Here is a 25,255-nt window from a genome sequence, read left to right on the forward strand (position 1 = left end):
CATGTCATCACTCACTGGTGGCATGGGACTGGCTTAATGAACACACCACTGACCTAACGACACTCGATTGGCCTGCCTGCTGATCATGGTTATATTGATGTATTAGAGATGAGCGAACACTAAAATGTCCGAGGTTCGAAATCCGATTCGAACACACACTGTTCGAACGAATTTCGAACTCCATTATAGTCTATGGGGGAAATGCTCGTTTCAGGGGTACGCAAAATTCGTTAACATTATACTTACCAAGTCCACGAGTGACGGTCGGGCTGGATTCTCCTTGAAGTCTTCTCCCGGCGCAGCGCCCCGCGGCGTCTTCCGGCTGGAATTCACTCTGCCTAGGCATTGGGGCCTAGGCAGAGTCGACTGTGCATGCGCGGTCGGCTCTGCCCAGCCCGACGCCTGAGCAGAGCCGACTGCGCATGCGCGGGCATGCCCACGCATGCGCAGTCGGCTCTGCCTAGGCCGGATGCCTAGGCAGAGTGAATTTCAGCTGGAAGACGCTGCGGGGACACTGCACAGAGAAGACTTCTAAAAGTAAGAGAAGAATCAGCGTTGATTGGCAGAATGTATAGAATTCTGCCAATCAACGCTGGTTCTGCATCGAACCTTAAACTTCGAACAGCTAGTAGTGTTCGATCGAGTACGAGTATTTCGAATACAGTTGTATTCGATCGAACACCTACTCGATCGAACACTACTTGCTCATCTCTAATTATGATAAGTTTATGTACTCTTGTTAGAGATCCTGTAAAATATTATCCCATATTTGTATGGCATTGATCTACTCAATAATCCAAGTATAATATAGAAGATTATCCACCTCAACATGAATTCCAAAAAGATAATCAAATATAAAACATAATTTTTAATACATGGCAATAAAAAACGTGAATATTTCATGTTATTTATTGGCATTATATTAAAAGTTATGTTCTATATCCCATTAATCTACTCAGAAATGTTACACTAGGTTCACACCTGAGTTCGGGTCTGCTTGGGGACCTGAGAAACAGAACCTAATCCACTTAAGGCTGAAACGCAGCTTTTTCTGTTGCAGTTTTCTGCTGCTTCCTACCTACCGACACATGCCTAGTTTGTACTGGTTTTATTGAAAAAAAAAAAAATCTGAAAAAACAAACAGTTGACTATGTTACTTTGCAAGCACCAGCTTTGCTATATTACTAGTTTGCGACTTCTACTAGTGCTATAAAAGGGTCACTTTTGATCAGCTTTTGCCTTAGTTTTCTTCCAATGACACTATGTATAACACAAACCCACAGGTATCTACTCCCAAAAATCATTTATGGATTTTTTTTTTTTCATTTTAAAAAGTATAAAAAGTGCAGTGAGTTTTTGAATATGTTGCCATAACACCATTCACCGTATGGTAGAAATACTTCTATCAGTGGCGTAACTACCGCCATAGCAGCGGAGGCAGCTGCCACAGGGCCCGGGACATTAGGGGCCCGGTGACAGCCGCTACCGCTGCTATCATTATACTCGGGGGTCTTTGCAGACCCCCGAGTATAATGATTGGCGGACCGGGAGAGGTAAGAAACATAAAAAACACTGTTACTTACCTCTCCACGATCCTGCCAGGCCTCCTTCCTACTTGTCTGGCGTCTCTGACGTCACATGAACCCGGCCTGCTTCCCGGGTCATGTGACGTCCGACGTCATAGAAGAAGGACGGCAGCGTAGAAGACAGCCTAGGAGCCGGGGGGACAGGTAAGAAACAGTAGTTTTTTATGTTTTTATTCCCCCGGGTCTCCAATTATTATACTCTGGGTACTGTGGTTCTTAACCATGTTTAAGGTACCGAACCCACCAGTTCCATCTGCACATTCACCGAACCCTTCTTTAGTGATAAATCAAATATGATTTATTTCCAAATTCAAGACATAGGTATAGGTTTTTTTACTGGTACACAAAATGGACCGTGCATGTGGCCTAGGGTTCGATCGAACCCTGGTTAAGAACCTCTGGTCTAGAGAAAGTGGTTCTTCTTTTTAAGGCTAAGGCCCCACGGGCCGTAATCGCAGCGCTAAAGTGCTGTGAAAAGAACCGCGGCGTGAACGTACTGCGGATCTTTCTGCAGCGCTTTCAACAGAAAGTTTGCGGAGTTTCCCTCTGCGGACTTTCTCTGAACATTATATCTATGGGAATGCCGCCGGCGTTTCCGTAGATGTAATTGACATGCTGCGATCTTTTCCGCAAAGTGGGGATGGGATTCGCATGAATCCCATCCTCTTTGCCTGCACTGTACAATACCGCGATTTTTCCCACAGTGTCTCCGCTGCGGGCAAATTGCGGCGTTTACGTCCCGTGGGGCCCCGGCCTAAAACAGATTTTTTGGCCTCTGCTAAGGGGGCTTGAACTTACAACCATTAGGACTGCTGATACACTCCAGTATTGCAGCCTATGATGACATTACTACATTGTTATTGAGCACAAGGAGAGGAATCCTCAATAACAATGTTCCTATGGCAGGGCTGGGAGTCTTCAATAGGCTAGCGGCTGCCATAGTAACAGAACGGCTCCTGCATTCTCCATGTGGGAGAACCAATCTGTTGCTCGGAGCACAAATGAAAGGGAAAGTAACCTCTGAGATGCCGCCGTTATGGGCCGTCAATACTGCCGGGTCCTGGCAGCTACGGCCATACTTCTCCTTGTGACACTGGATGTACATGCACGTCCTGGTTAGTGTTAAGGGAGTCTCCGCTCATACTGAACGTAAAATTCGTTCAGAATGAGCGCGTAAAAAACAGATCCCATTGATTTCTATGGGTGCCGGCATACGCGTGTTCCCCCTTGAAATCAATGGGAGGCTTTTTTAACTATTGCTTTCAATGCGATACGCTGCAGTTTTTTGACCCTAAGTCAAAAATGGCTACAAAAGGAACGGGAAATATATTGGAAGTTCTTATATTTCTACCTTCTCCTGGCTTGGGCTCAAAAAACCACAGAAAAATCTACAACTGTAAGGCTAAGGCCCCACGGGACAATCCACAGCGCTAAAGTTGGGAACGCATCGCGGTTCTTCTCGAAGCGCTTTGAACAGAAATTACAATTAAATTTACGGGAATGCCGCTGGCGTTTACGTAGATATGATTGACATGCTGTGATTTCCAAAACCATGTCAGTTTTGGAAATCGGAGAATGTCCACGCTGTAGTTGTATTCGCAAAGTGGGCATGGGATTGGCATGAATTCCATTCACTTTTCAAATACGGTAAAACGCTGCATATTTTCCCACGGGGTTTCCACTGCGGGCAAATCACGTAGTTTCAGGCCTGTGGGACCCCAACCTAAAAGCTGCATTTCTGCACCGTTGGGCCTCAGCCTGAAAGTCATAGCTTACAGGAAAAAAAAGACACAAACAGTAGATATCCAATGTGGTTTAACTGTTGTGGACCAGTAGCTGATAGGATGAGTTTACACTGGATTTTTAATGCCTACAAAACATCTACAAAAACTTCTAACAAACATTTTTTATTTTTTTTTAAATCGTTTTATTGAAGGAGATGCAACAAAATAAACAGGGTAATGAAGACAAACATGTATAGAACAGCAAAAAGAATAAAACAGTGAAAAAAAACAACACAGATAAACAATCAAAGAACTGCCACACCACCATCCCACCACGAGCAGAGAAAAGTGCAAAAACGGAAAGGCACTACAGTGTCAGCAAATACACAATTACACCTATTGACAAGGGGCAACGGATCCACCCGGTAGACGTCTCTCCTCATAAGTGGCCAATGCTGAACGCATGGAGGGAGCAGAATATTGGGTGGTGGGGGAACCACACCACGCCCCCCAAACCTTAGTAAATTTATGAGGGCAGCCCCTGCCTTTATATATAATTTATTTAAAGGGGAGGATCAAATTAACCAATTTGCGCCATTGAGACACCGACGGGGACCGAGGGGCCATCCACCGCAGGGCAATAGGCTTCCTGGCATAGAATAAACTTTCTCGGAGAAATATCCGTACATGATGGTGCCAGGTCTCCTCATCCAGAATGCCAAATAAGCAGAATTCAGGGAAAAATGGGACAGGACGGCCCAGGACAGTGGAGCCAAGTCTGTTATCCATAAACATCTGCTAAGAGGGTGGTCCCTCCATCTGCGGAAACTCAGTAGGCCTATATTCAGGGCTCTGGATGAAACCATAAGTCATAGGGTACAGGACACATCCCCAGATCCTCAGGGACAGGAACAGGTTACAGGGTTCATGACATACAGGCAGCTTTCAGGACACTAAAGATACAGCGTCAGGTTTTGGGATTCTCAAGATACAAGCTTAAAATATAAACTCCAAGCAGAAACCGAATTGACGGGATGGAACACACAACTATCATGTCCTCAATGGCTGGGGCTAGTACGCAGGTGATCCAAATACCATGACCACAACTATGATCGAAGGGCACTATTAGCTCCTTTAAGGGTCCATTAACATGGAGGAAAATGGTGAGGAATTTGGTGTGGAATTTCAGCGCTGAAAAAAAAGCCTCCCATTGACTTCAATGGGTTCCCTTTTCTGTTAGCAATGGGAGGCTTTTTTTTCAGCGCTGAAATTCCACACCAAATTCCTCACCATTTTCCTCCTTGTGAATGCACCCTTACTTCTCCGTTTGGCCAGAAATCCGGTGACGAACTCAGAAACAGAAAGCTATCATTGCATTCACCCTCCAAGAAAACCAGCGATGAACAATCATCCTGCATCTGAGTGGGCTGAGTCTCCGTTCATGTAGCTGCTATAACTACAGTTCTGCATATAGTAAGATGCAGGGTTGCTATCCAGAATTTCTATAGCTTAATATACTTATTTATTCTGAACTGTGTCATGATCAGAAGTACAATCACAATGTAGTGGTCAAGTACCATCAGCCACAAAAAAAATCATGGACATGTTTTTTTATAGACCATGAAAAAGTCCTCTAACAGATTCCTCCAGAATGCACGGACAATGGGAAACTATAGGATAGTAACTGGAAGTTGGAAGAGTATAAGCTGAGGTTTTTTCTACTGTATTTATATACTGATACTATTGTTCTGTCTTTTTCTTTCTTTCTTTTTTTCTGTGTTATTGTGATAGATAAGCGTCCGATAACTTGGATCCCCACAGATCAACTTCTTGAAGTATTGAGCCTCCTCCAGCTTCACTAGCCGGCCACATTCATGGATGGGCTGCAATAGTCCCAGTGCAATGTACAATATTCAGTGCTCACCTGAACACAGTGTTCTCTCCTAACAGCTGATCTGTGGGGGTCCCTGGTGTCCATGTGACTTACACCGATCCTTTAATTGAAACACAGCACCGGTTGATAAGGAAGGTGGGACTTCTATTCCAACCTCTTGCCTTTACAGACCAAACATCATGAACATGAGACCTTTCACCCTACACTAACTCGAAAGATGGAGCGATTCCCATACCCTTGACCAGTTGTAAAGGGAAGATACCACTGGCCCATTTCTGTGTGGATTATGCTTAGTTTATTAGTTATTTCACCAGTGTGTATTGCAAAAGGTTTATATGTCCCACCTGCGTAGATTATAAAGGGGTCTATCTCATTCATCTGCATGGATTACAAAGGGATTTATCTGCTTTAGCTTTGTGGATTACTACAACCCCTGCACAGATGTTATAGGGAGATGCCCTGGGGACATACTACTTCTCTCCTTCTGTGTGAATGGCAAAATACATTAGTTATTTGGGTACTTTACCAGTGTGAATTGTAGATTACAAAGGATTTTATTTATCTGCTATAGTCATGTAGATTACTTCAGTGTACTCTAGCGCACTCTCTCGTGGCTGTGCTGGGTTAAGAATGGGATAAGTCTTGTTTCTTTGGATTAATAATTTCAATGAAGTTCCAGTAAAGTCTTTAATTCTTTATGTAATTATTTTAACGATGCTTTAAAAAAGGGACCAATATAAAAGATTTCTTTAAAACTTGTTTTTATTGGACTTTTGTCAACCAAAAAATACAAAAAACATTGATAGGTCAAAGTGGAAAAATCTGGGTTGGAGTCTGTCAGGTCTGCAAAATAGCAGGCTACCACTGCTGGTCGTGTCCAGTCTATAAAGGAGCACTAGAAGCAAACTTAGCAACATTGTATTAGATAAGATAATTGCCAGGACAAGTTGCACCATCGGGCCCCACATATCCATATATCCATTGCAAAAACATAGCCTGCATTTACACAAAGTAAAGGAACAAGTTCAGGGGTCCCTGCATATTCCCTACAGCGAAAAGGGGCACAGGGCTACCTAGAGTAGAGAAAAAGGAGCTGATTCCACTCCCATCCATGCTTGTATATTGCCCAGAATCAGAAAACTGTGTCTCCTTGTTACTTGTGACTGTAAGATCTGACTAAGTAAACTTTGCTATGAATATCACCTCTTGTACCACCACTGATTCCTATTTCTCATTCACACCCAACATAAAAAGCACCCAATAAGTCAACACCATGGAGACCCACAGCAGGTAGCGCCCCTGGGGAATTTGCTCTACCATCAGCCACTTAGGTGTGACCCCTTGTCTCTGTGCCACCCACAGATTATCAGGCGGGGTCACTACATTCATGAAAAGATAACCTAGCTACAATAAGGAAATCATGTCTGGGTTTCTGACAAGTCTCAGACCATTGAAAAATCCTGCATTCATGGTTATATCTACCGGTATATGAAATATGAATATATCATTCTGTGTTCTTTGTACTGTGACCGTTCTTTATGATATTCCCTTTTCACTTTTTATTGTTTGCATGTATAGGTCTATGTTGTTCCATATTTTTTGATAAGCACTGTACTTTTTTGTGCATATTAAATATAAAATGTAATAACATTGTCCTTGATAGAGATGAGCGAACACTAAAATGTTCGAGGTTCGAAATTCGATTCGAACAGCCGCTCAATGTTCGTGTGTTCGAACGGGTTTCGAACCCCATTATAGTCTATGGGGAACAGATACTCGTTAAGGGGGAAACCCAAATCCGTGTCTGGAGGGTCACCAAGTCCACTATGACACCCCAGGAAATGATGCCAACACCTCTGGAATGACACTGGGACAGCAGGGGAAGCATGTCTGGGGGCATCTAACACACCAAAGACCCTCTATTACCCCAACATCACAGCCTAACAACTACACACTTTACACACTCAATACCACCTCTCTGACAGTAGGAAAACACCTTGAAACATGTGTATTTGGCACTTGCAGTGAGGAGAGCTTGTCACCAGCAGTGAATTTGGCCCTTGTAGTAAGTTGAGGTTGGCACCAACATTTGTTTTGAAAATCAGGGTGGATTGAGCCTCTAACCAGCAGAGTTTGGGCAAATTCATGGTGGAGGGAGCCTCTAAAAACCCCAGTTTGGACCAATTCATGGTGGAGGGAGACTCTAAAAACCCCAGTTTGGACCAATTCATGATGGAGGGAGCCTCTAAACAGCCCAGTTTGGGCAAATTCATGGTGGAGGGAGCCTCTAAAAAACCCCAGTTTGGGCAAATTCATGGTGGAGGGAGCCTCTAAATAGCCCAGTTTGGGCAAATTCATGGTGGAGGGAGCCTCTAAAAACCCCAGTTTGGACCAATTCATGGTGGAGGGAGCCTCTAAAAACCCCAGTTTGGACCAATTCATGGTGGAGGGAGCCTCTAAAAACCCCAGTTTGGACCAATTCATGATGGAGGGAGCCTCTAAACAGCCCAGTTTGGGCAAATTCATGGTGGAGGGAGCCTCTAAAAACCCCCAGTTTGGACCAATTCATGGTGGAGGGAGCCTCTAAAAACCCCAGTTTGGACCAATTCATGGTGGAGGGAGCCTCTAAACAGCTCAGTTTGGGCAAATTCATGGTGGAGGGAGCCTCTAAACAGCCCAGTTTGGGCAAATTCATGGTGGAGGGAGCCTCTAAAAACCCCAGTTTGGACCAATTCATGGTGGAGGGAGCCTCTAAAAACCCCAGTTTGGACCAATTCATGGTGGAGGGAGCCTCTAAACAGCCCAGTTTGGACCAATTCATGGTGGAGGGAGCCTCTAAAAACCCCAGTTTGGACCAATTCATGGTGGAGGGAGCCTCTAAAAACCCCAGTTTGGACCAATTCATGATGGAGGGAGCCTCTAAACAGCCCAGTTTGGGCAAATTCATGGTGGAGGGAGCCTCTAAAAAACCCCAGTTTGGGCAAATTCATGGTGGAGGGAGCCTCTAAACAGCCCAGTTTGGGCAAATTCATGGTGGAGGGAGCCTCTAAAAACCCCAGTTTGGACCAATTCATGGTGGAGGGAGCCTCTAAAAACCCCAGTTTGGACCAATTCATGGTGGAGGGAGCCTCTAAAAACCCCAGTTTGGACCAATTCATGATGGAGGGAGCCTCTAAACAGCCCAGTTTGGGCAAATTCATGGTGGAGGGAGCCTCTAAAAACCCCCAGTTTGGACCAATTCATGGTGGAGGGAGCCTCTAAAAACCCCAGTTTGGACCAATTCATGGTGGAGGGAGCCTCTAAACAGCCCAGTTTGGGCAAATTCATGGTGGAGGGAGCCTCTAAACAGCCCAGTTTGGGCAAATTCATGGTGGAGGGAGCCTCTAAAAACCCCAGTTTGGACCAATTCATGGTGGAGAGAGCCTCTAAAAACCCCAGTTTGGACCAATTCATGGTGGAGGGAGCCTCTAAAAACCCCAGTTTGGACCAATTCATGATGGAGGGAGCCTCTAAACAGCCCAGTTTGGGCAAATTCATGGTGGAGGGAGCCTCTAAAAACCCCCAGTTTGGACCAATTCATGGTGGAGGGAGCCTCTAAAAACCCCAGTTTGGACCAATTCATGGTGGAGGGAGCCTCTAAAAACCCCAGTTTGGACCAATTCATGGTGGAGGGAGCCTCTTAAAACCCCAGTTTGGACCAATTCATGATGGAGGGAGCCTCTAAACAGCCCAGTTTGGGCAAATTCATGGTGGAGGGAGCCTCTAAAACCCCCCAGTTTGGACCAATTCATGGTGGAGGGAGCCTCTAAAAACCCCAGTTTGGACCAATTCATGGTGGAGGGAGCCTCTAAACAGCTCAGTTTGGGCAAATTCATGGTGGAGGGAGCCTCTAAACAGCCCAGTTTGGGCAAATTCATGGTGGAGGGAGCCTCTAAAAACCCCAGTTTGGACCAATTCATGGTGGAGGGAGCCTCTAAACAGCCCAGTTTGGGCAAATTCATGGTGGAGGGAGCCTCTAAAAAACCCCAGTTTGGACCAATTCATGGTGGAGGGAGCCTCTAAAAACCCCAGTTTGGACCAATTCATGGTGGAGGGAGCCTCTAAACAGCCCAGTTTGGGCAAATTCATGGTGGAGGGAGCCTCTAAACAGCCCAGTTTGGGCAAATTCATGGTGGAGGGAGCCTCTAAAAACCCCAGTTTGGACCAATTCATGGTGGAGGGAGCCTCTAAAAACCCCAGTTTGGACCAATTCATGGTGGAGGGAGCCTCTAAAAACCCCAGTTTGGACCAATTCATGACGGAGGGAGCCTCTAAACAGCCCCGTTTGGGCAAATTCATGGTGGAGGGAGCCTCTAAAAACCCCCAGTTTGGACCAATTCATGGTGGAGGGAGCCTCTAAAAACCCCAGTTTGGACCAATTCATGGTGGAGGGAGCCTCTAAACAGCTCAGTTTGGGCAAATTCATGGTGGAGGGAGCCTCTAAACAGCCCAGTTTGGGCAAATTCATGGTGGAGGGAGCCTCTAAAAACCCCAGTTTGGACCAATTCATGGTGGAGGGAGCCTCTAAAAACCCCAGTTTGGACCAATTCATGGTGGAGGGAGCCTCTAAACAGCCCAGTTTGGACCAATTCATGGTGGAGGGAGCCTCTAAAAACCCCAGTTTGGACCAATTCATGGTGGAGGGAGCCTCTAAACAGCCCAGTTTGGGAAAATTCATGGTGGAGGGAGCCTCTAACCAGCCCAGTTTGGACCAATTCATGGTGGAGGGAGCCTCTAAAAACCCCAGTTTGGACCAATTCATGATGGAGGGAGCCTCTAAACAGCCCAGTTTGGACCAATTCATGGTGGAGAGAGCCTCTAAAAACCCCAGTTTGGACCAATTCATGGTGGAGGGAGCCTCTAAACAGCCCAGTTTTGGTAAATTCATGGTGGAGGGAGCCTCTAAACAGCCCAGTTTGGGCAAATTCATGGTGGAGGGAGCCTCTAACCAGCCCAGTTTGGACCAATTCATGGTGGAGGGAGCCTCTAAAAACCCCAGTTTGGACCAATTCATGGTGGAGGGAGCCTCTAAACAGCTCAGTTTGGGCAAATTCATGGTGGAGGGAGCCTCTAAACAGCCCAGTTTGGGCAAATTCATGGTGGAGGGAGCCTCTAAAAACCCCAGTTTGGACCAATTCATGGTGGAGGGAGCCTCTAAAAACCCCAGTTTGGACCAATTCATGGTGGAGGGAGCCTCTAAACAGCCCAGTTTGGACCAATTCATGGTGGAGGGAGCCTCTAAAAACCCCAGTTTGGACCAATTCATGGTGGAGGGAGCCTCTAAACAGCCCAGTTTGGGAAAATTCATGGTGGAGGGAGCCTCTAACCAGCCCAGTTTGGACCAATTCATGGTGGAGGGAGCCTCTAAAAACCCCAGTTTGGACCAATTCATGATGGAGGGAGCCTCTAAACAGCCCAGTTTGGACCAATTCATGGTGGAGAGAGCCTCTAAAAACCCCAGTTTGGACCAATTCATGGTGGAGGGAGCCTCTAAACAGCCCAGTTTTGGTAAATTCATGGTGGAGGGAGCCTCTAAACAGCCCAGTTTGGGCAAATTCATGGTGGAGGGAGCCTCTAACCAGCCCAGTTTGGACCAATTCATGGTGGAGGGAGCCTCTAAAAACCCCAGTTTGGACCAATTCATGGTGGAGGGAGCCTCTAAACAGCTCAGTTTGGGCAAATTCATGGTGGAGGGAGCCTCTAAACAGCCCAGTTTGGGCAAATTCATGGTGGAGGGAGCCTCTAAAAACCCCAGTTTGGACCAATTCATGGTGGAGGGAGCCTCTAAAAACCCCAGTTTGGACCAATTCATGGTGGAGGGAGCCTCTAAACAGCCCAGTTTGGACCAATTCATGGTGGAGGGAGCCTCTAAAAACCCCAGTTTGGACCAATTCATGGTGGAGGGAGCCTCTAAACAGCCCAGTTTGGGAAAATTCATGGTGGAGGGAGCCTCTAACCAGCCCAGTTTGGACCAATTCATGGTGGAGGGAGCCTCTAAAAACCCCAGTTTGGACCAATTCATGATGGAGGGAGCCTCTAAACAGCCCAGTTTGGACCAATTCATGGTGGAGAGAGCCTCTAAAAACCCCAGTTTGGACCAATTCATGGTGGAGGGAGCCTCTAAACAGCCCAGTTTTGGTAAATTCATGGTGGAGGGAGCCTCTAAACAGCCCAGTTTGGGCAAATTCATGGTGGAGGGAGCCTCTAACCAGCCCAGTTTGGACCAATTCATGGTGGAGGGAGCCTCTAAAAACCCCAGTTTGGACCAATTCATGGTGGAGGGAGCCTCTAAACAGCCCAGTTTGGACCAATTCATGGTGGAGGGAGCCTCTAAAAACCCCAGTTTGGACCAATTCATGGTGGAGGGAGCCGCTAAACAGCCCAGTTTGGACCAATTCATGGTGGAGGGAGCCTCTAACCAGCAGAGTTGGTGGAAATCAGGGTGGAGGGAGCCTCTAACCAGCAGAGTTGTGGGAAAGCAGGGTGGAGGGAGCCTCTAACCAGCAGAGTTGTGGGAAAGCAGGGTGGAGGGAGCCTCTAACCAGCAGAGTTGTGGGAAAGCAGGGTGGAGGGAGCTTCTAACCAGCAGAGTTGGTGGAAATCAGGGTGGAGGGAGCCTCTAACCAGCAGAGTTGGGGGAAATCAGGGTGGAGGGAGCCTAGTATTAGCAGAATTGTGCAACGCTTATGGTGGATGAGTATGAGGATGCGGAGGAATTGGAGAGGTTGAGTACAGACATGGAGTTTCATGTTGGGGTGCTTTACACAGGTGGGCACAAAAATGAAGGCTCTATCCAGTGGTGGTTCATTTTTATCAAAGTGAGCCGGTCGGCACTCTCAGCTGACAGACGGGTGCGCTTGTCAGTGATGATGCCACCGGCTGCACTGAACACCCTCTCAGATAGGACGCTGGCGGCAGGACAGGACAGCACCTCCAAGGCATATAGGGCAAGTTCAAGCCACAGGTCCAACTTCGACACCCAATACGTGTAGGGCGCAGAGGGGTCGGAGAGGACAGGGCTGTGGTCGGAAAGGTATTCCCGCAACATGCGCCTATACTTCTCACGCCTGGTGACACTAGGACCCTCCGTGGCGGCACTTTGGCGAGGGGGTGCCATCAAGGTGTCCCAGACCTTAGACAGTGTGCCCCTCGTTTGTGTGGACCGGTGAGAACTTGGTTGCCTACTGGAGGAACTGCCCTCCCTGCCGCCAACGTCACATGCTGGAAACATCTCCATCATATTCTGCACCAATTGCCTGTGGCAAGCATTGATGCGATTGGCCCTCCCCTCTACCGGAATAAAAGACGAGATGTTGTTTTTATACCGGGGGTCAAGGATAGCAAAGATCCAGTACTGGTTGTCCTCCATGATTTTGACAATACGCTTGTCAGTTGTAAAGCACCCCAACATGAACTCAGCCATGTCTGCCACAGTGTTAGTTGGCATGACTCCTCTGGCCCCACCGGAAAGTTCAATCTCCATTTCCTCCTCATCCTCCATGTCTACCCATCCGCGCTGCAACAATGGGACGATTCGAAGTTGCCCGGAAGCCTCCTGTATCACCATCACATCATCGGACAACTCTTCTTCCTCCTCCTCCTCCTCCTCCATTAAACGCAGTGAAGCGGACAGATGTGTGGACCTACTCTCCAGCTGTGACGGATCGGATGCTATCCCTAACTCCTCTGTGTGATCTGAGTTATCCCTGATGTCAATCAGGGATTCTCTCAGAACACACAAGAGCGGGATTGTAAGGCTCACCATCGCATCCTCAGAGCTCACCCTCCTTGTGGACTCCTCAAAGACCCGTAGGATGTCACAAAGGTCTCTCATCCATGGCCACTCATGGATGTGAAACTGAGGCAGCTGACTTTGTGGCACCCTAGGGTTTTGTAGCTGGTATTCCATCAAAGGTCTCTGCTGCTCAACCACTCTATTCAACATCTGAAACGTTGAGTTCCAGCGTGTGGGGACGTCGCACAAAAGCCGGTGTTGTGGCACATGCAGGCGTTGCTGGAGAGATTTTAAGCTAGCAGCGGCTACTGTCGACTTGCGAAAGTGGGCGCACATGCGCCGCACTTTCACCAGTAGCTCTGGAACATTGGGGTAGCTCTTTAGGAAACGTTGCACCACTAGGTTGAAGACGTGGGCCAGGCATGGAACATGTTGGAGTCCGGCAAGCTCCAGAGCTGCTACCAGGTTCCGGCCGTTATCACAAACGACCATGCCTGGGCCCAGGTGCAGCGGCTCAAACCATATTGCCGTCTCATCGAGGAGGGCATCCCTCACCTCGGAGGCAGTGTGCTGTCTGTCCCCCAAGCTGATCAGCTTCAGCACAGCCTGCTGACGTCTACCAACGCCAGTGCTGCAACGTTTCCAACTCGTAGCTGGGGTCAATCTAACAGCGGAGGAGGAGGCGGTGGCGGAGGAGGAGGCGGTGGCGGAGGAGGAGGCGGTAGAGGAGGAGGAGGAGGGGGGTGTTCTTCTCGTGTCCCTGCCAGGAATGTTAGGCGGGGAGACGAGGTACACCGGGCCAGTTTGGGAAGCAGTCCCAGCCTCAACTACATTCACCCAGTGTGCCGTCAGTGAAATGTAGCGTCCCTGTCCGCATGCACTTGTCCACGCGTCGGTGGTCAAGTGAACCTTTGTGCAAAGCGCGGAACTAAGGGCCCGCCTGATGTTGAGTGACACGTGCTGGTGCAAGGCGGGGACGGCACACCGGGAGAAGTAGTGACGGCTAGGGACGGCATAGCGAGGTGCCGCAGCTGCCATCAGGTCCAGGAAGGCGGGAGTTTCAACAAGCCGGAACGCCAACATCTCCTGGGCCAGCAGTTTAGCGATGTTGGCGTTCAAGGCTTGCGCGTGTGGGTGGTTAGCAGTGTATTTCTGCCGCCGCTCCAATGTCTGAGAGATGGTGGGTTGTTGTAAAGAAGCGCCTGATGGTGCCTTTGATGGTGCAGGAGAAGGAGATAAGACAGGAACAGGGGAGGATGAGGGAGAAGTCAACAAAGTGGCGGAGGCAGATGAAGTGGTGTCCTGGCTCGTCCTCTGGAGTGCATCGCCAGCACAGTCAGCAGTGGCAGTGGCAGAGGCAGAGGCAGTGGCAGTGGCGTGAACGGCAGGCGGCCTTTGTCCTGCCGTTGCTGCCTGCCACTGATTCCAGTGCTTGGATTCCAAATGACGGCGCATTGAAGTGGTGGACAGGTTGCTCTTCTCAGAGCCCCTAATCAATTTCGAGAGGCAAATTGTGCAGACAACACTATATCTGTCCTCGGCGCATTCCTTGAAAAAACTCCACACCTTCGAGAAACGTGCCCTCGAGGTGGGAGTTTTTCGGGGCTGGGTACGAACTGGAACATCTTGGGAGATTCCGGGTGTGGCCTGGCTTCGCCTAAGCTGCTGACCTCTGCCTCTGCCTCTAGCTACCCTTTTTGGTGCTGCACCTGCCTCAACATCCACACTACTTTCCCCGCTTGACATCCCCCCTGTCCAGGTCGGGTCAGTGTCCTCATCATCCACCACTTCCTCTTCCAACTCCTGTCTCATCTCCTCCTCCCGCACAATGCGCCGGTCAACTGGATGCCCTGACGGCAACTGCGTCACATCATCGTCGATGAGGGTGGGTTGCTGGTCATCCACCACCAAATCGAACGGAGATGGAGGAGACTCTAGTGTTTGAGCATCTGGACACAGATGCTCCTCTGTTAGGTTCGTGGAATCGTGACGTGGAGAGGCAGGTTGAGGGACAATGAAAGGAGCGGAGAACAGCTCTGGGGAGCAGGGACAGTTGGGGTTATTGTTCTGTGAAGCTTGGGAATTTTGGGAGGAAGGAGGACAAGACTGTTGGGTAATAGGAGGAGAGGAGGCAGAGTCTGACTGGCTGCTGGACAATGTGCTGTAAGCGTTCTCTGACAGCCATTGCAAGACCTGTTCCTGGTTCTCGGGCCTACTAAGGTTTGTACCCTGCAGTTTAGTTAATGTGGCAAGCAACCCTGGCACTGTGGAGTGGCGCAATGCTTGCTGCCCCACAGGAGTAGGCACGGGACGCCCTGTGGCTTCACTGCTACCTTGCTCCCCAGAACCATTCCCCCGACCTCGCCCACGGCCTCGTCCACGTCCCTTTCCGGGAGCCTTGCGCATTTTGAATTCCCAGTTAGAAATTGGCACTATATACCAGTAGCAAAAATTGTGGGTGCACGTAACCCCAATATATTCTTTGAATTCCCAGTCAGACAATGGCACTATATACCAGTAGCAAGAAATGAGGGTATTTATAACCCCAATATATTCTTTGAATTACCAGTCAGAAACTGGCACTATATGGCAGTAGCAAGAAATGAGGGTATTTATAACCCCAATATATTCTTTGAATTCCCAGTCAGACAATGGCACTATATACCAGTAGCAAGAAATGAGGGTATTTGTAACCCCAATATATTCTTTGAATTCCCAGTCAGACAATGGCACTATATACCAGTAGCAAAAATTGTGGGTGCACGTAAACCCAATATATTCTTTGAATTACCAGTCAGAAACTGGCACTATATGGCAGTAGCAAGAAATGAGGGTATTTGTAACCCCAATATATTCTTTGAATTCCCAGTCAGACAATGGCACTATATACCAGTAGCAAGAAATGAGGGTATTTATAACCCCAATATATTCTTTGAATTCCCAGTCAGACAATGGCACTATATACCAGTAGCAAGAAATGAGGGTATTTATAACCCCAATATATTCTTTGAATTACCAGTCAGAAACTGGCACTATATGGCAGTAGCAAGAAATGAGGGTATTTGTAACCCCAATATATTCTTTGAATTCCCAGTCAGACAATGGCACTATATACCAGTAGCAAGAAATGAGGGTATTTGTAACCCCAATATATTCTTTGAATTCCCAGTCAGACAATGGCACTATATACCAGTAGCAAAAATTGTGGGTGCACGTAACCCCAATATATTCTTTGAATTACCAGTCAGAAACTGGCACTATATGGCAGTAGCAAGAAATGAGGGTATTTGTAACCCCAATATATTCTTTGAATTCCCAGTCAGACAATGGCACTATATACCAGTAGCAAGAAATGAGGGTATTTATAACCCCAATATATTCTTTGAATTCCCAGTCAGACAATGGCACTATGTACCAGTAGCAAGAAATGAGGGTATTTATAACCCCAATATATTCTTTGAATTACCAGTCAGAAACTGGCACTATATGGCAGTAGCAAGAAATGAGGGTATTTGTAACCCCAATATATTCTTTGAATTCCCAGTCAGACAATGACACTATATACCAGTAGCAAGAAATGAGGGTATTTGTAACCCCAATATATTCTTTGAATTCCGAGTCAGACAATGGCACTATATACCAGTAGCAAGAAATGAGGGTATTTGTAACCCCAATATATTCTTTGAATTCCCAGTCAGACAATGGCACTATATACCAGTAGCAAGAAATGAGGGTATTTGTAACCCCAATATATTCTTTGAATTCCCAGTCAGACAATGGCACTATATACCAGTAGCAAAAATTGTGGGTGCACGTAACCCCAATATATTCTTTGAATTACCAGTCAGAAACTGGCACTATATGGCAGTAGCAAGAAATGAGGGTATTTGTAACCCCAATATATTCTTTGAATTCCCAGTCAGACAATGGCACTATATACCAGTAGCAAGAAATGAGGGTATTTGTAACCCCAATATATTCTTTGAATTCCCAGTCAGACAATGGCACTATATACCAGTAGCAAGAAATGAGGGTATTTGTAACCCCAATATATTCTTTGAATTCCCAGTCAGACAATGGCACTATATACTAGTAGCAAGAAATGAGGGTATTTGTAACCCCAATATATTCTTTGAATTCCCAGTCAGACAATGGCACTATATACCAGTAGCAAGAAATGAGGGTATTTATAACCCCAATATATTCTTTGAATTCCCAGTCAGACAATGGCACTATATACCAGTAGCAAGAAATGAGGGTATTTATAACCCCAATATATTCTTTGAATTACCAGTCAGAAACTGGCACTATATGGCAGTAGCAAGAAATGAGGGTATTTGTAACCCCAATATATTCTTTGAATTCCCAGTCAGACAATGGCACTATATACCAGTAGCAAGAAATGAGGGTATTTGTAACCCCAATATATTCTTTGAATTCCCAGTCAGACAATGGCACTATATACCAGTAGCAAAAATTGTGGGTGCACGTAACCCCAATATATTCTTTGAATTACCAGTCAGAAACTGGCACTATATGGCAGTAGCAAGAAATGAGGGTATTTGTAACCCCAATATATTCTTTGAATTCCCAGTCAGACAATGGCACTATATACCAGTAGCAAGAAATGAGGGTATTTATAACCCCAATATATTCTTTGAATTCCCAGTCAGACAATGGCACTATATACCAGTAGCAAGAAATGAGGGTATTTGTAACCCCAATATATTCTTTGAATTCCCAGTCAGACAATGGCACTATATACCAGTAGCAAGAAATGAGGGTATTTGTAACCCCAATATATTCTTTGAATTCCCAGTCAGACAATGGCACTATATACTAGTAGCAAGAAATGAGGGTATTTGTAACCCCAATATATTCTTTGAATTCCCAGTCAGACAATGGCACTATATACCAGTAGCAAGAAATGAGGGTATTTGTAACCCCAATATATTCTTTGAATTCCCAGTGAGACAATGGCACTATATACCAGTAGCAAAAATTGTGGGTGCACGTAACCCCAATATATTCTTTGAATTACCAGTCAGAAACTGGCACTATATGGCAGTAGCAAGAAATGAGGGTATTTGTAACCCCAATATATTCTTTGAATTCCCAGTCAGACAATGGCACTATATACCAGTAGCAAGAAATGAGGGTATTTGTAACCCCAATATATTCTTTGAATTCCCAGTCAGACAATGGCACTATATACCAGTAGCAAGAAATGAGGGTATTTGTAACCCCAATATATTCTTTGAATTCCCAGTCAGACAATGGCACTATATGGCAGTAGCAAAAATAGTGGGTGTATATAGCCCCAATTCTATTGCTAGGGGACTTGCAGGGTATTTCTGGGGTGAAGGTGGGGGGGCACACCGTTGGAACGGGTATCGGGGGTATATATCGGGTATACGGGAATACACTGTCAGTGTATTCCATTCAGGATCCTGGGAAAGCTGGGTTGCGGCGATTGAGTCCGTCAGTGCCACGTTACACTGACAAGCTTCTCCCTGGAATTGAAGTTATATGTAAGCCCAATATATTCTTTGAATTCCCAGTCAGACAATGGCACTATATACCAGTAGCAAGAAATGAGGGTATTTATAACCCCAATATATTCTTTGAATTCCCAGTCAGACAATGGCACTATATACCAGTAGCAAGAAATGAGGGTATTTATAACCCCAATATATTCTTTGAATTACCAGTCAGAAACTGGCACTATATGGCAGTAGCAAGAAATGAGGGTATTTGTAACCCCAATATATTCTTTGAATTCCCAGTCAGACAATGGCACTATATACCAGTAGCAAAAATTGTGGGTGCACGTAACCCCAATATATTCTTTGAATTACCAGTCAGAAACTGGCACTATATGGCAGTAGCAAGAAATGAGGGTATTTGTAACCCCAATATATTCTTTGAATTCCCAGTCAGACAATGGCACTATATACCAGTAGCAAGAAATGAGGGTATTTATAACCCCAATATATTCTTTGAATTCCCAGTCAGACAATGGCACTATATACCAGTAGCAAGAAATGAGGGTATTTGTAACCCCAATATATTCTTTGAATTCCCAGTCAGACAATGGCACTATATGGCAGTAGCAAAAATAGTGGGTGTATATAGCCCCAATTCTATTGCTAGGGGACTTGCAGTGTATTTCTGGGGTGAAGGTGGGGGGGGCACACCGTTGGAACGGGTATCGGGGGTATATATCGGGTATACGGGAATACACTGTCAGTGTATTCCATTCAGGATCCTGGGAAAGCTGGGTTGCGGCGATTGAGCCCGTCAGTGCCACGTTACACTGACAAGCTTCTCCCTGGAATTGAAGTTATATGTAAGCCCAATATATTCTTTGAATTCCCAGTCAGACAATGGCACTATATACCAGTAGCAAGAAATGAGGGTATTTGTAACCCCAATATATTCTTTGAATTCCCAGTCAGACAATGGCACTATATACCAGTAGCAAAAATTGTGGGTGCACGTAACCCCAATATATTCTTTGAATTACCAGTCAGAAACTGGCACTATATGGCAGTAGCAAGAAATGAGGGTATTTGTAACCCCAATATATTCTTTGAATTCCCAGTCAGACAATGGCACTATATACCAGTAGCAAGAAATGAGGGTATTTGTAACCCCAATATATTCTTTGAATTCCCAGTCAGACAATGGCACTATATACCAGTAGCAAGAAATGAGGGTATTTGTAACCCCAATATATTCTTTGAATTCCCAGTCAGACAATGGCACTATATGGCAGTAGCAAAAATAGTGGGTGTATATAGCCCCAATTCTATTGCTAGGGGACTTGCAGTGTATTTCTGGGGTGAAGGTGGGGGGGCACACCGTTGGAACGGGTATCGGGGGTATATATCGGGTATACGGGAATACACTGTCAGTGTATTCCATTCAGGATCCTGGGAAAGCTGGGTTGCGGCGATTGAGTCCGTCAGTGCCACGTTACACTGACAAGCTTCTCCCTGGAATTGAAGTTATATGTAAGCCCAATATATTCTTTGAATTCCCAGTCAGACAATGGCACTATATACCAGTAGCAAGAAATGAGGGTATTTATAACCCCAATATATTCTTTGAATTCCCAGTCAGACAATGGCACTATATACCAGTAGCAAGAAATGAGGGTATTTATAACCCTAATATATTCTTTGAATTACCAGTCAGAAACTGGCACTATATGGCAGTAGCAAGAAATGAGGGTATTTGTAACCCCAATATATTCTTTGAATTCCCAGTCAGACAATGGCACTATATACCAGTAGCAAGAAATGAGGGTATTTGTAACCCCAATATATTCTTTGAATTCCCAGTCAGACAATGGCACTATATACCAGTAGCAAAAATTGTGGGTGCACGTAACCCCAATATATTCTTTGAATTACCAGTCAGAAACTGGCACTATATGGCAGTAGCAAGAAATGAGGGTATTTGTAACCCCAATATATTCTTTGAATTCCCAGTCAGACAATGGCACTATTTACCAGTAGCAAGAAATGAGGGTATTTATAACCCCAATATATTCTTTGAATTCCCAGTCAGACAATGGCACTATATACCAGTAGCAAGAAATGAGGGTATTTGTAACCCCAATATATTCTTTGAATTCCCAGTCAGACAATGGCACTATATACCAGTAGCAAGAAATGAGGGTATTTGTAACCCCAATATATTCTTTGAATTCCCAGTCAGACAATGGCACTATATACCAGTAGCAAGAAATGAGGGTATTTGTAACCCCAATATATTCTTTGAATTCCCAGTGAGACAATGGCACTGTATACCAGTAGCAAAAATTGTGGGTGCACGTAACCCCAATATATTCTTTGAATTCCCAGTCAGACACTGGCACTATATGGCAGTAGCAAGAAATGAGGGTATTTGTAACCCCAATATATTCTTTGAATTCCCAGTCAGACAATGGCACTATATACCAGTAGCAAGAAATGAGGGTATTTATAACCCCAATATATTCTTTGAATTCCCAGTCAGACAATGGCACTATATACCAGTAGCAAGAAATGAGGGTATTTGTAACCCCAATATATTCTTTGAATTCCCAGTCAGACAATGGCACTATATGGCAGTAGCAAAAATAGTGGGTGTATATAGCCCCAATTCTATTGCTAGGGGACTTGCAGTGTATTTCTGGGGTGAAGGTGGGGGGGCACACCGTTGGAACGGGTATCGGGGGTATATATCGGGTATACGGGAATACACTGTCAGTGTATTCCATTCAGGATCCTGGGAAAGCTGGGTTGCGGCGATTGAGCCCGTCAGTGCCACGTTACACTGACAAGCTTCTCCCTGGAATTGAAGTTATATGTAAGCCCAATATATTCTTTGAATTCCCAGTCAGACAATGGCACTATATACCAGTAGCAAGAAATGAGGGTATTTATAACCCCAATATATTCTTTGAATTCCCAGTCAGACAATGGCACTGTATACCAGTAGTAAAAATTGTGGGTGCACGTAACCCCAATATATTCTTTGAATTACCAGTCAGAAACTGGCACTATATGGCAGTAGCAAGAAATGAGGGTATTTGTAACCCCAATATATTCTTTGAATTCCCAGTCAGACAATGGCACTATATACCAGTAGCAAGAAATGAGGGTATTTGTAACCCCAATATATTCTTTGAATTCCCAGTCAGACAATGGCACTATATGGCAGTAGCAAAAATAGTGGGTCTATATAGCCCCAATTCTATTGCTAGGGGACTTGCAGGGTATTTCTGGGGTGAAGGTGGGGGGGCACACCGTTGGAACGGGTATCGGGGGTATATATCGGGTATACGGGAATACACTGACAGTGTATTCCATTCAGGATCCGCGGAAAGCTGAGTTGCGGCGATTGAGCCCGTCAGTGCCACGTTACACTGACAAGCTTCTCCCTGGAATTTAGCTCTTATAAGAGCTGTTGGTTGTCTTCTCCTTCCTATCCTAGCCTGTCCCTGCCTACCCAGAATCTAACCCCTAGCTAACTGGACGGAAACCTCCGTCCCCGGTGAATTGCAAGCTCAGAATGACGCGAAGCTGGGCGTCGCTGTTCTTTTAAATTAGAGGTCACATGTTTTCGGCAGCCAATGGGTTTTGCCTACTTTTTTCAACGTCACCGGTGTCGTAGTTCCTGTCCCACCTACCCTGCGCTGTTATTGGAGCAAAAAAGGCGCCAGGGAAGGTGAGAGGGGAATCGAGTAATGGCGCACTTTACCACGCGGTGTTCGATTCGATTCGAACATGCCGAACAGCCTAATATCCGATCGAACATGAGTTCGATAGAACACTGTTCGCTCATCTCTAGTCCTTGACTCTGAAAATCTCCACAATTCTGAAGAGAATATTGCATAGAATTATTACCCTTTGGTTTGCTATTATTGTACATGGCTTGGCTATATGGGTGTCTTACTTATCATAAAGTGGCAGGTGGTGGCAGCTGTTTGTGTGATTGTAGGGTTTACTTCATTCCTGTGTAGCCTAGTGTGATAAGTGAGTTTGCAGAGTCTCCCTATGGTTGCATCCAGGATCAAATGTGGGTAAGTTGTATGGACACCCCACAGAATTTCTTGGCAGCAAGTCCTGAATATAACCTCTGCTTCAACACTCACCTACCACACTAGACTACACATGAGTGAAGCGACCGCTACAATCGCACATCCACACAAATAGCTGCTACCACCTGCCACTTTATGGTAGACACCATAGCCATCTATATCCAGGACACCAATATACTCAAACCATGCAATAACAACCAAAAGATAAGCAATATTTACCCTCTATGGAATTGTGGGGACGCTTATAGCCAAGGACAATCTTATTACACTTAAGATTTAATATACACAAAAAGTACAGTGCTTAACAAAAAAGTTGCAACATAAAAATTAGAGATGAGGGAAAGGCGTTCAATCGAATTGGTATTCGAATTCCAATCGAATATCACGCGGCAAACGCACTAAAAATTTGTATCCCCTCCCACCTTCCCTGGCGCTTTTTTTGCACCAATAACTGCGCAGGGGAGGTGGGACAAGAACTACGACAACGTAGGCATCGAAAAAAAATCGGAAAAAGTAATTGGCTGGCTATATCAGGTGACCTCCACATTATATGAATGGTGGATTTCAGATTCGGTTCATATGAGACTGTGAACTATGTCACTGTGAGACAGGGATAGATGTACTGGCAGGGTTAGCTAGGGATTACCTTTATTTAGGTGGGAATGTTACTCAAACAGCTCTTTGGGGCTCGATCTCGTGGCAGCCCGTTATATGCTAGTCGGGATCCCTGTCAGCTTGCGTTATGCGGGAGCTGACTTTTTCTCATAGGAATGCATTGACCAGCGCTGATTGGCTGAATGCCACACAGTGTACAGCATTTGGCCAATCAACGCTGGTCAATGCATTCCTATGGGAAAAAGTCAGCTCCCGCATTATTAGTGGCGTAATACAGGGACTTGGGCATGTTAGATGCCCCCAGACATGCTTCCCCTGCTGTCCCAGTTGCATTCCAAAGGTGTTGTATTCCGTCTGGAGAGAGTCCGCATGGAGACCCCCCCCCCCCGACTGGAAAACAAATGCAATTGCTAGCGCTGTGCTGTAAAAGAACACGGACCCCATAGACTATAATGGGGTCTGTGTGTTTGCCGCGCACTGCCCACACAGATCATGCCAACAGTAAAGTAGATGGTGAACTACACTGCACTGCATCGGCATTTGGTCGTGGCTACTTGTTTTTTAGTCCAGAAACTGAGGTGGCCTCTGCCTCAGTTTCCGGACCAAAAAACCCTGTGTGCACTCAGCCTCAGGGTCTGTTCACACAGTAAAAATTGCCACTAATTTTGAGATGGATTCTACTGTGATTCTGCCCCCTATTGAGGCCCATTCACCTGGACCTGGTCAATTTCACCATTGCGTTTATTTCAAATGATGAATTTCTAGGCACATCACCCCACCTCGACCTTGGTCTAAACCTCATAAAAGCTGCAATATACACAAATTGTGCCACAATTTCACTGGATTTGCGCCAAATTATAGATGACAGAGTGAAGAGTGTTGAGAAGTTTTGTAATCCCTTCACACTTTTTATAAACAACAGGATGTCCCTTATATCTGCAGAAACTTTGGCGTTTTCCGTGTAGGTATAATAAGAGCAGAAAGTCTGTAGAGGAAAATGCCATGAATAATGCGTCAGTTTAGAATTTTCTGCAGCGTTTTTTCTTGCATTTCGCTACGTTGAGCCTTAACCTTAGATGCATTTGATGAAACCACCCATTGTATCTCCAGGATTAGGGTAATGACACATCGGACTGAAACACTATACATTTACTGCAACACAAAATCTGGAGATTTTCTGCAGGAAATCTTCAGAAGAAAAAGTTGCAACAAATTATGTGGGTTTTTTTGTTGCAGATTTTAAGACTAAAGCCCTACGTTTCCGAACACAGATAAGGAAAACTGCAAAGCAGTGGAAATGCATTGGGTTTTTTTCTGCAGCGTTTTTTATGGTGTTTTTTCTACATTTTTCTCTGCAGTTTTTCTTCCCTTATTAAGAATAAGGCCCCATGTGCCATCCCACAGCAAAAATGCGCTGCGAGAAGAGCTATGGCGGAAACACATCACGGTTCTTCCTGCATTGCTATGCACAGAAAATTTGCAGACTTTCTCCTTCAATTATACCTATAGCTAAACTGACGGCGTTTCCATAGGTATAACTGACATGATACGATTTAAAAAGCCACAATGGTATTGGATATCACAGTTTGTCCAGGGCGTATTTTACTACAAAGTGGGGATGGAATTCGCTAGAATCCCATCCACTTTACTGTGACTGTAAAACACTGTGTACGCCATGTAGGGTCCCGGTCTCAATCTATAGGGAAAACACAAGTGTTTCTATGGGTAAAACTGACATGCTGTGTTTTTGAAAATGCTAATTTTTCCCTGCAATATATGGCTGGGATTAGCCAGAATCTCATTCACTTTGCTAGTGCTGTAAAACTCTGCATTTTTTTCTACTGCATTTCTGCAAAGCCTAAGGCTAATGCCCCACATTGTGGAAATGCAGCTTCTTGGGTTGCAGATTTTGCTTTGTTTTTTTTGAGCCAAAGCCAGGAGTGCATTAAGCAGAGGGTAGAAGCATAGGAACTTCCTATATATCTCCCATTCCTTTTGTAGCCATTCTTGGCTTTGGCTGAAAAAAACACAGCAAAATCTGCAACAAAACAAGCTATTTTTCCACAATGT

At 45.6% G+C, this 25,255-nt stretch overlaps 1 protein-coding gene across 1 annotated transcript in view; it reads right to left on the reverse strand.

Annotated features, from left to right (window-relative positions):
* The window catches only part of LOC142184919 (gamma-aminobutyric acid receptor subunit beta-4-like), a 149,842-nt gene that overhangs the window by 13,240 nt on the left and 111,347 nt on the right, over window positions 1-25,255 (reverse strand). The window lies entirely within an intron of this gene.

This window comes from Leptodactylus fuscus, chromosome 11 (assembly GCF_031893055.1).
Source record: "Leptodactylus fuscus isolate aLepFus1 chromosome 11, aLepFus1.hap2, whole genome shotgun sequence".
In the NCBI taxonomy this organism is placed as follows: domain Eukaryota; kingdom Metazoa; phylum Chordata; class Amphibia; order Anura; family Leptodactylidae; genus Leptodactylus; species Leptodactylus fuscus.